This window comes from Dermochelys coriacea, chromosome 6 (assembly GCF_009764565.3).
Source record: "Dermochelys coriacea isolate rDerCor1 chromosome 6, rDerCor1.pri.v4, whole genome shotgun sequence".
Lineage (NCBI taxonomy): Eukaryota > Metazoa > Chordata > Testudines > Dermochelyidae > Dermochelys > Dermochelys coriacea.
Genome location: NC_050073.1, coordinates 128,140,482 through 128,149,611, shown reverse-complemented (window position 1 = coordinate 128,149,611; position 9,130 = coordinate 128,140,482). Strand labels below are relative to the sequence as shown.

At 41.8% G+C, this 9,130-nt stretch overlaps 1 long non-coding RNA gene across 1 annotated transcript in view; it reads right to left on the bottom strand.

Annotated features, from left to right (window-relative positions):
- Positions 1 to 5,559: 5,559 nt before the first annotated feature.
- LOC119857761 overlaps positions 5,560 to 9,130 on the bottom strand; it is a 36,623-nt gene continuing 33,052 nt past the window's right edge. Inside the window, exons 2-3 of the long non-coding RNA XR_005293690.2 lie at positions 7,758 to 7,907; positions 5,560 to 7,226 (exon numbers count right to left, since the gene is read on the bottom strand). This is a non-coding gene — a long non-coding RNA (uncharacterized LOC119857761). The remainder of the gene's footprint in view (positions 7,227 to 7,757; positions 7,908 to 9,130) is intronic.

Here is a 9,130-nt window from a genome sequence, read left to right as displayed (position 1 = left end):
GTTCACTGACTTTCACCTGGCATGGTCTTAATATCATTCTTGAGTTGCATCAGTAGGTCTTTTTGTTCAGACAAACTCACTCTGTCTTGCTTTCCTACCATTTGTCATTGTCGTGGGGCAAGCACGCCCTTGTGCCTTCTTGGGACAGGGTGAGAGCAATAATTCCCCACAGCTGATTCCATACGATCACCCCTTGTCTCAGATTAGCGTGGTAGGGGGTCAAAGTCAGTACGACTGCCTTCTCCCTCAGGGCTGCGGGGCCTAATGGCCGGTTAGGGGGAGTGGGATGCCACCCAGGGGTAGGGAGCATCCAGGTAGGGGGACCCAGGGCCTCTCTGCTCCACCAGGGCCCTGGCAGTGGCAAGAGTGCTCACCACAGGGTCAGCGGGACATCCATCAGAAACACGCTGACACCACGCGGCACAATGACCTAATGGCCCCGAGCGACTTCCTACCCTGTCCCTGGTGCAGTGGTCCTGGCCTCTCCAAAGTCCGTAGGCTCCTCAGCCCGTGTGGCTCCATCACTCTTTGGGTGTCCGCAGTAGATTGAGCATTGCCCAGGGTCTTGGTGTCTCCGGCCTCCGCTGTCTGGGCCTCGGCAGTTCTCGGACTGGAGCCTACAGCAAGCGGCCTCCCCCCTCAGCAGTCAGCCCCAAATGAGCTGGGCTGCTCCCTTTTATACCTGGTCTCCATCCACAGCATGCCCTGCAGGGCCGAGGGGGACGTGGCCTCCTTGGCCCAAAGAGTAGAGTTAACCCTTGTAGTATCAGTGCAGGGCAAACGCACCTTGTCACACCCATCAAGATTTGTTGTTACAGGAAATTGTAACAGTTTATAAACTGTTGTTCACTTTTTACAGTTGAGTTCACAGTTAGGGAACATTTGTAGGCCCAATCATCACAACCACTCCCAGTGCAACACTGTGGCCAAAAGGGCTAATGCGATCCCTGGATGTATAACTGTGGAAATCTCAAGCAGGAGCAGAGAGGTTATTTTACCTCTGTATTTGGCACTGGTGCAACTGGCATATGCAGTTCTGGTGCCCAAAATTTAAAAAGGGTGTTGATAAATTGTGAAGTGTTCAAAGAAGAGTCACAAGAATTATTAAAGTATTCAAAAACCTGTCTTATAGTGATAGATTCAAGGAACCCAATCTATTTAGTTGAACTGAGAGAAGGTGAAGCGGTGTCTATAGTTTATAGTTACCTACATGGGGAACAAATATTTGATAATGGGCTCTTCAATCTAGCAGAGAAAGATGTAACATGATCTCGTGGCTGGAAGTTGAACCTAGACAAATGTAAAGTGGAATAAGGTATAAATTTGTAACAGTGAGAGGAATTAACCAGTGGAACAATATACCAAGGGTGGTAGTGGATTCTCCATCCCTGGCAATTTTAAAATCAAGACCGGATGTTTTTTTCTAAAAGATCTGCTCTAGGAATTATGTGGGGAAAGTTCTCTGGTCTAGGTGATCACAACGGTCCCTTCTGGCTTTGGAATCTACGAATTCTCTATTTCAGTTGACAGGCTTTGCCGAGTTTTGGGTGATTTGCTGGTTGCAATAGTAAGAAGAAAGCCATTGCTCTGATATGCTGCATGAACCTATGCATTTAAACTGTCTTACCAGTGGATTTGCTTTGGGTGAGTGTATAGCAGAAGGGCACTGGGCTGCGATTCAGAGCACCTGGGTTCTACTCCTAGCTCTGACCTGCAGCATGTGGCCTTAAGCCAGGCATGCTCTTTGTGCCTCTACTTTGCTCTCATCTTTTGTCTGTCTTCTCTATTTGCACTATAAGCTCTTTGGGGCAGGCCTGTTCCTTGAGTTGCATTTCTGTAAGTCATGGCACAATGGGGTCCTGGGCTTGGCGGGGATCTCTAGGCACTTCTGTAATACTTAATATGAACAAATAGTCTGACCTCCCCCAGCTTCACTATTAATCATACAATAAATGCCATTAAATTAAACCTTAGCAGCACTGAAATTAGTTGTACAACAAATTGACCAGCCAGACAGCTACCAATGGCCTGTATCATCTAGGAAGCATACCCCCAACCTTCCCCAGAGACCCTTACCACACGTCTTTTCAAAGTTACCAAATACAATCTATTTCAGACCAAGGGGAAAGCAAGTTCCAGTCATGACAATATCCTCACTAGTGAGTGTTTTAAACTGGAACCCCATATGATTTTTACCAGATTTATAAACTGAGGTTGTAGCGAGAAGTCTTTGATGCTAAATTCAGGTTCATGTAAATAATTGCAATATATTGCTCACAAAAGAAGCCAAAAACTCTTTTAAAGAAGTCCCTTCGGCTACATATTGCACTTACTTTTCTAACCCAATTTCTTATTTCAGTTGTTTGGTGTTTCCTTCTCACTGTAGAATAAAAGTGAAGATAGTTTGTCTTGATCAAAAAATTGGCCTAAAACATCCCTTGTTTGATTTTATGCTATACACTTTGACCCCCTTCTCCAAATCAGAAAGGCCGAGAGTGAAATTAATATCCCTAATGAATTTTCTCTCATTATGTAAATTATCTAGAATGCTGTCTTCCTGAATTACCATCCAATGTAACTAGGGAAACATAAATAAAACATTTGCATAAGTGTGGAAAAAGACAGACCCATTTCTGAAAGTGTTCCCTATTGTAACAGGCATCATCATGCACACTGATAGGAAGTTATTTTTATGGTTACCATTATCAACAAGAGACCCAATATCTTTGAACATACCAGGTAACCATGACATTCCAATTATATGTGTTCTCAACTTGCCTGCATTAGGGGCTCTGTTCCTTTAATTAGTGATACTTGCTAAGCCTGAGTTGGGGGCAGCCTTGGGTGGTAGAATAGAGGTGTCATGTCCTCCTGACTTTCAGTCAAGTCCCGATTCTGTTCTCACTGGTGTCCCTAAGGAGCAATTCCAGTGCAGCCAATGTGGTTTCACCCTTGGTGTCAGGCTGACCTCTAACACGGTCAGGAAGGAATGTTCCACTGGGTTTGTTCTGGAATGTAGTGGGCTTGCCAGCTTTGGGAAGCCTTGATTTACTGTCTGGCTGAAGCTCAGAAGGAAGTAAGCCATCCATAGCCTGTTAGATATGGTGTAGAAGGGGACATTTACCAGTCAGTTAGGGTCTAATCATGCTGCCATTGAAGTCTACATTAAAACACCCATTAACTTTACAAGGTTCTATGACAAAGCTCTTTGAATGGCGAGTGGGAATCAACAGGTCAGAAGCAAAGGCTCAAAGGAAATGGAAACCTGGAAAGTAACATTCATAACATTGTTGCTAGCTGAGAGAGAAAAGTTTGGGTTATGGTTAAGGGAAGCTCCTAAATGGTGGGAGGGAAAGAAAAAGCAAATTGAATTTTCCTTTGCCCAGTGAGTGGTGACAGAGTTCAGCAACAGAGAGAAGAGGGAGATAAATTCTGGTTAAAGCAATCAAGAGTAGAACATTAGCCCTGGGCTATAGCTCTCATAGAAGGAAAGGCAGTTTATTAGAGTTAAAATCCTCCACAGTTCTGATGTATTGGTGTAGTCACCATTGGAGAATGTATTCATTGGAGAATGCTAGATCCAGAGCAGCATGGGTCGAGCATATTCCACTGAGGGTGTGCCAAAAGCCCAGAGAGTGAGGAAATTGGTATTCCAATGGTGAGATGAGAACCTCCAATCTTGGGGAAGCCGTACATTTAAAGTTAAATCAAGTCCCTTGTAATTGAGAAATGATGGCACTTTCACAGATGAGACTTCTGGATTTGGCAGAACATGAAAGTGCCTGAAAAATCAGAGTATTCTCATCTGTGTGTCCACATGGATGTTCACTTGAACTATTCTCCTTTGTAAGCCTTTATGGTATTGAATAATATTGATGACACCTTTAAACCATAGTATTAGCAAAGGTCTGTTCTCCATGGCTACTTCAGTATTTAAAACATTGGGCTCACTCCACCATGTGTGTTAGCATTGTAGTTGGAGACTTGAAGAGCATGTGAGAAACAACAATCAGATATCATCAGAGGTAACTTGATTAAAAGTCTCATCATATAGAAAAGCACAATTAATATAACTGTCACATAGATTGCAATGATTACAAAATCCAAAGTGTCCAGCCCCAGTATTTCCAGTTCTTTCACACTTGCATCTCCACATGGACACCTGAATTGGAGTGGAGGGGCTGGCTCCTGCTGAGGTCAGGAAAGGATGACTCCAGGAAACAAATACCTCCAGCCATCTTCTATTTATAATTTATGCATATGCCCACCAAAGCTCATTAATATGCATGAGGGTTGAACCCCCTCATGTCCATCTTTGGGAGTTTTATACCAATGTTAATGGGGCGGGGGGGGAAGGAAGGTCTTCACCTGATACACCAAGTAGATCTTTTAACTTACGAACATTTATGTCACCTGATCACCATGTTGTTATGTTAAGGAAGCCTTTAACATTTCACTCTGGCTACCCACGGTTATTTTGTGGTGTCTACTGATCTCTTAGAGCATTATTATCCAAACTCAACAGTTATTTTTCAAATCATCAGCATACAAACAAACAGACATAAGCTCATCAGATGTATTATTAACTTACTTAAACTAATTTATCTTTATAATATGGTTAAATTATCCTAAATCCTAAGGCCTAATTTGGCTAAACTAAATATCTTATGGGGCTAAGCCTATAGGTTTCTTGCATTTCAGCTTTAAAGCTTAAGTTATTTTTTTAACCTATTACCTATCAGGTCTTAGTCTCTTATACCTAGCTCTTATAATAGATTAATGTATTAGTTGTAAGCTATACCTTTTGTGATGTTTATTTGTGAGACTCTGGGAGGTAATAGAATGTTTTTGTGTGTGAAATGGACATACTAAAGTCAAGGTTTGCATGTTATGTTGGAAAATGCATGACTTGTGGTCTTTAGGATGACAGGACTCTCCATAGAGTGATGCTTCTGCTGTATCACTTTTCTTTTTGCAGATGGTAATCTGAAGTAGTTGCAGATGTGTATAGGACAGGCTTTCACTGAAGCCCATGGAGCACTTGCTAGCAGTCTACAGAGAGCTGTGAAAGATGTATACATTTTTCCTAACATTACTATTCCATGTAAGCAATGGCTGTGGTTGCCAGAGGGATATTACAAGATTGTGAATGAGAGAGGATTTTTTAGTGAAGGAAGAATTAGAACAAAGTATAAAGTCTAACGAGTGACTAGACATTTCCCAAAGAAATGAATAAAAGGAAAATGTGTCAACTATATAATAAGATTAAAATGTGTTTAAAACCATGAATTGGTCAAACCAACTGTTCTTATATATCTAGAAAGTATCACTACTATGGAGATATTCAAAGTCCAGTAAAGTAACTTTTTTACTTATAGCTTTAAGTGTAGCATGAAGGGGATATAAGGAGTTTTGCCTCTTTACTTCCTTGTTTCTCTATAATGTATAACGAAACCATGAACCCCCCTTCCAAGTCATGAGCCAGTACTTTACCTAGAGGAGTCCTTTGTGGAGTGGAAAATTAATGGGGTGACATCACAAGAAACTGAAATTCGTTGAAAGAGATTTTTATTCAGACTTTTGAAAGTCTGTTTTTGGTTAACACTGATTTAACTCAGACTACTAATATACATTTCGGAGAAACACTCTACATGTGAAATATTCACACCCACACCCTTTCAACTAAAGGCTTAAAAAACTCCTTTTTTCCAGTTTTCTAGTAAAAAGCAGGGAATACAAGCAAGGAAGATTTTATAGTCCTGATATTATATATTTGAAATACAAAGCTAAAATAATGGGCAGATTTAAGTACCTTCCCCAGAACAGTAATTTAAGTTCAGGCTTTTTTATATATCATAAAGCAGCAAAAAAAAGGGCACCCCTTCTCATTTCCAAATCATCTCTAATGACAATTTTTTTATTACATGCAATTAAAATAATAATAAGCTTGGGGCTTGAGCCACAATAGAGATAGCCATTCCAAAGCTTACCTATGATAAGTGATTTCAATTGCTTTATTTTCAAGTAATCTGCATATCAAAAATCATTTCTTGAAGGTACAATATACTATTTCATGAAAATAGTTTTTGAAGAAAATTAATTGAAAATTGGGACAGAAAGCTCTGTTTGAGTGCTTCCCATCTGAGAACATAGATATCTGAACTGTAGAGCCCTGATGCAATCTAATTAAAAATGAGTAAGCAATATTTAATTATTTCATTTCATCACACACGAGACACTTGGTTGTTAGGCACCTCTCAATAATTTCTTCCATGCTTCTGATTTTCCAGAAAGTAAATATAAATGTCAGATATATCAGAATGGAAAGAGATAACTGAACAATGTTTATACCCTTTGATTCTTTCTTCCTCAACCATGAAATGTCAGCTCGGAGCTACTGAGCACCTGGAACCATTTCTTTTCCTTCATAAACTTTGTTCAGTGATGTTTGTACAAGAGAATGCGACCCTTTGAATTATCACTTTTTCCTGCTCTTTTAGTGAAACCCATGAGTTTCTATTTAACTTGAACTAAGTAAGGTTACAACACAAGCAATCCAAAATTATGGTAAAGCTGCCTAAAGCAACTCCAAATTATTTTGTAATGAGCCTGTCCTAAAGGGAATGCAAGAAGTACATGTAACCTACTAATCACACAAACCACTTTTCATGCATATATTTAAACTGTTTATCGTAGATTCTGGTTTCAAGCACTTCTAAATTTCAGGGGCTTTTGGACTGGAGGTTGTGATTTAACCCATTAGAGAGATAAGGGCCAGCGATGAAATCCAGATCCAGGTTTGGATTATGAGAAACATCCACTCAGATAGTCACAGGAACTCATCTGGAACTTTGGTTCAGAGCCATCCCCAGTTTTGTAAGTTCTCAACTGTTTATGTTGGCTTGAAGAGGAATAGCTTATAGGATGGTCCAGGAAGCCTTGACGTATATGTACCAGTGCTAAAGAGCTCAAGAAAAGAATATCCCACACAATAAAAAAAGACAATAAGGATGAAAGGAATGCCTCTAACCACAGTGTACGCCAGCCTCCAAGATAGGTCCCCTCAAGGGCTGTGTCAGGAAGCAGCAGCTGGTGTTCATAGTCAGTCTCCTACCTAGCATGGAACTCCTTTCCCAGAGAATTGCTGCGCTCCCACAGGCTGCTCTGCATTGGAAGACAGCACAAGGCTTGCTCCATGCAGGAGGTCAAAAGTCCTGATCTTAGTTCTGAAAAGAAAATATTAGTTGAGAGTTATATCCCCAATGTCCACTGAAGTCACACATCAAGCAATATAATCAGTGAAGAGCATTCAACCAGCTGATTGAGTAACTTAGCGGATTAATAATGGCTCTCTTCAATTCAAAGGGCAGATACTGTACAATCAGCTATCACTAAAATGACACCATCTCATGGGACATGCATCTCCTCCCATCTGTGCTTCCCTGGGGGAGGGAGACCCACAGGCCATGGATACTGAGAAGGGATGATCATGCCAGTACTCCCCCAGAGAGTATATGGGATCCCTCCCTACCCGAACCTTGGCACACAGGGCTAAAGACTTCCCAAGAGAGGTCCAACTCAGAGTGTAGCCTGCATGTGACAGCCTCTGGGGCACCTATGCTCCAGAAAGCTCATGCATATTGTTGTGGAGAAAGCATGCAGACATTCAGTCATTTCAGGCCTAGTCAGTGAGGATGCAGACAGAGTATCTCCCACCATTGCATTTGAGGTGAGCTCTCCCAGATATTGACACTGACCACAGTTCCTGTGAGGTCTGTAAGGCAAAGTATATCATAAACGACTCCTCTTTTCCAGCTGCCTGGTCGTTTCACTTGAAACCTTTCTCAGCACTTTCTCAGTAAAGGTTCTGACGTGGGTCACTGCTTCCTGTCCGACGATACAAGAGACTGCCACAGAATATTAAATAATAAATCATACATTATTAATGCTTAGCCATTCAGACCTTCAGACCACTGAGGTAACACTATGTAATGGCATCAGACTGTGGGTCTTGGCTGTAGCAAATTAGATAAGAGACACTTACTGAATATTTGCCCTCTCTTTTCCAGTGATTCAGCTGGTATGAATGGGGTTAGGTGCAACTTTATTATTCCTCAAAAGGTTCTGGAAAACTCTAGCTTCAACTATCTAGGAAGGAGTCTCATATTTAAGACTGATCTCCTACTCCAGTCAGCTAAGTCGAGTAGCGAGCCCAGAGCACAGACTCTCTTTACATTCCCCTCCCTGCCCTTGTCACTGGGCGTGTAAATACTTTCAGGATAGCTCCCCACCACACTCAGGGGACTTTCTTATTTCACAGACAGAACTTAGGGAAGATTTTGAAAGCTTGTGACAAATTTTGCAACCTGACTAGTTCTCCTGGAGCCCAACATGAGACACGTTAAAGGGACCTGATGTTCAGAACATGCTGAGAACCAGCCCTTCGAAAATTCAGGCCCATTAAACCTGCCACATACTGAGCTTTCAAAAATTAAAGCACCCCCAGAAAGTAGGCCCTGACCTATACTGTCTGCAAGTGCTCTAATGAAAACTCTGATTTGCTATTGTACAGACACTTCCCTAGTCTGTACGAGGGAGGGTGACCATTACCTTAGCGACATTTCATTGTTACTTGTACAATAGGAAATTTGTTGCTTGCTCTTGTCTGAGTAACATCTCTTATTGCTGCTTTGTATATTTTCTTTTTTCATCTATTTTTACATTGCTGACTTTTGTTCTACTACACCTATAAATAAGGCACTACCAAATTCACAGCCATTAAAAACATGTCATGGACCGTGAAATGAGACCTTCCCCCATGAAATCTAGCTATTGAGGGGAGGAGGCAGGGCTGGGGGCTCCTACCATTCAGCCTAGCTGCTAGGCCTGGCCCCACTGGAGTGGGACAGGACTTCCTCTTCCCCCTTCCCCGAGAAAAGTCGTGCAGGGTGAGTTCAGACCCACCTCTGGGCACCTCCCTTGTCTGCAGGAAGCTCCACAGCAGAAGTGAGGGTGGCAAACCCACAACCCTACTACAACTGCTTTGCAACCCCCACATGGCCCATTTTTGGGTTGGGACCCCCATTGTTACAACGTCATGAAATTTCAGATGCAAACATCTAAAAACATG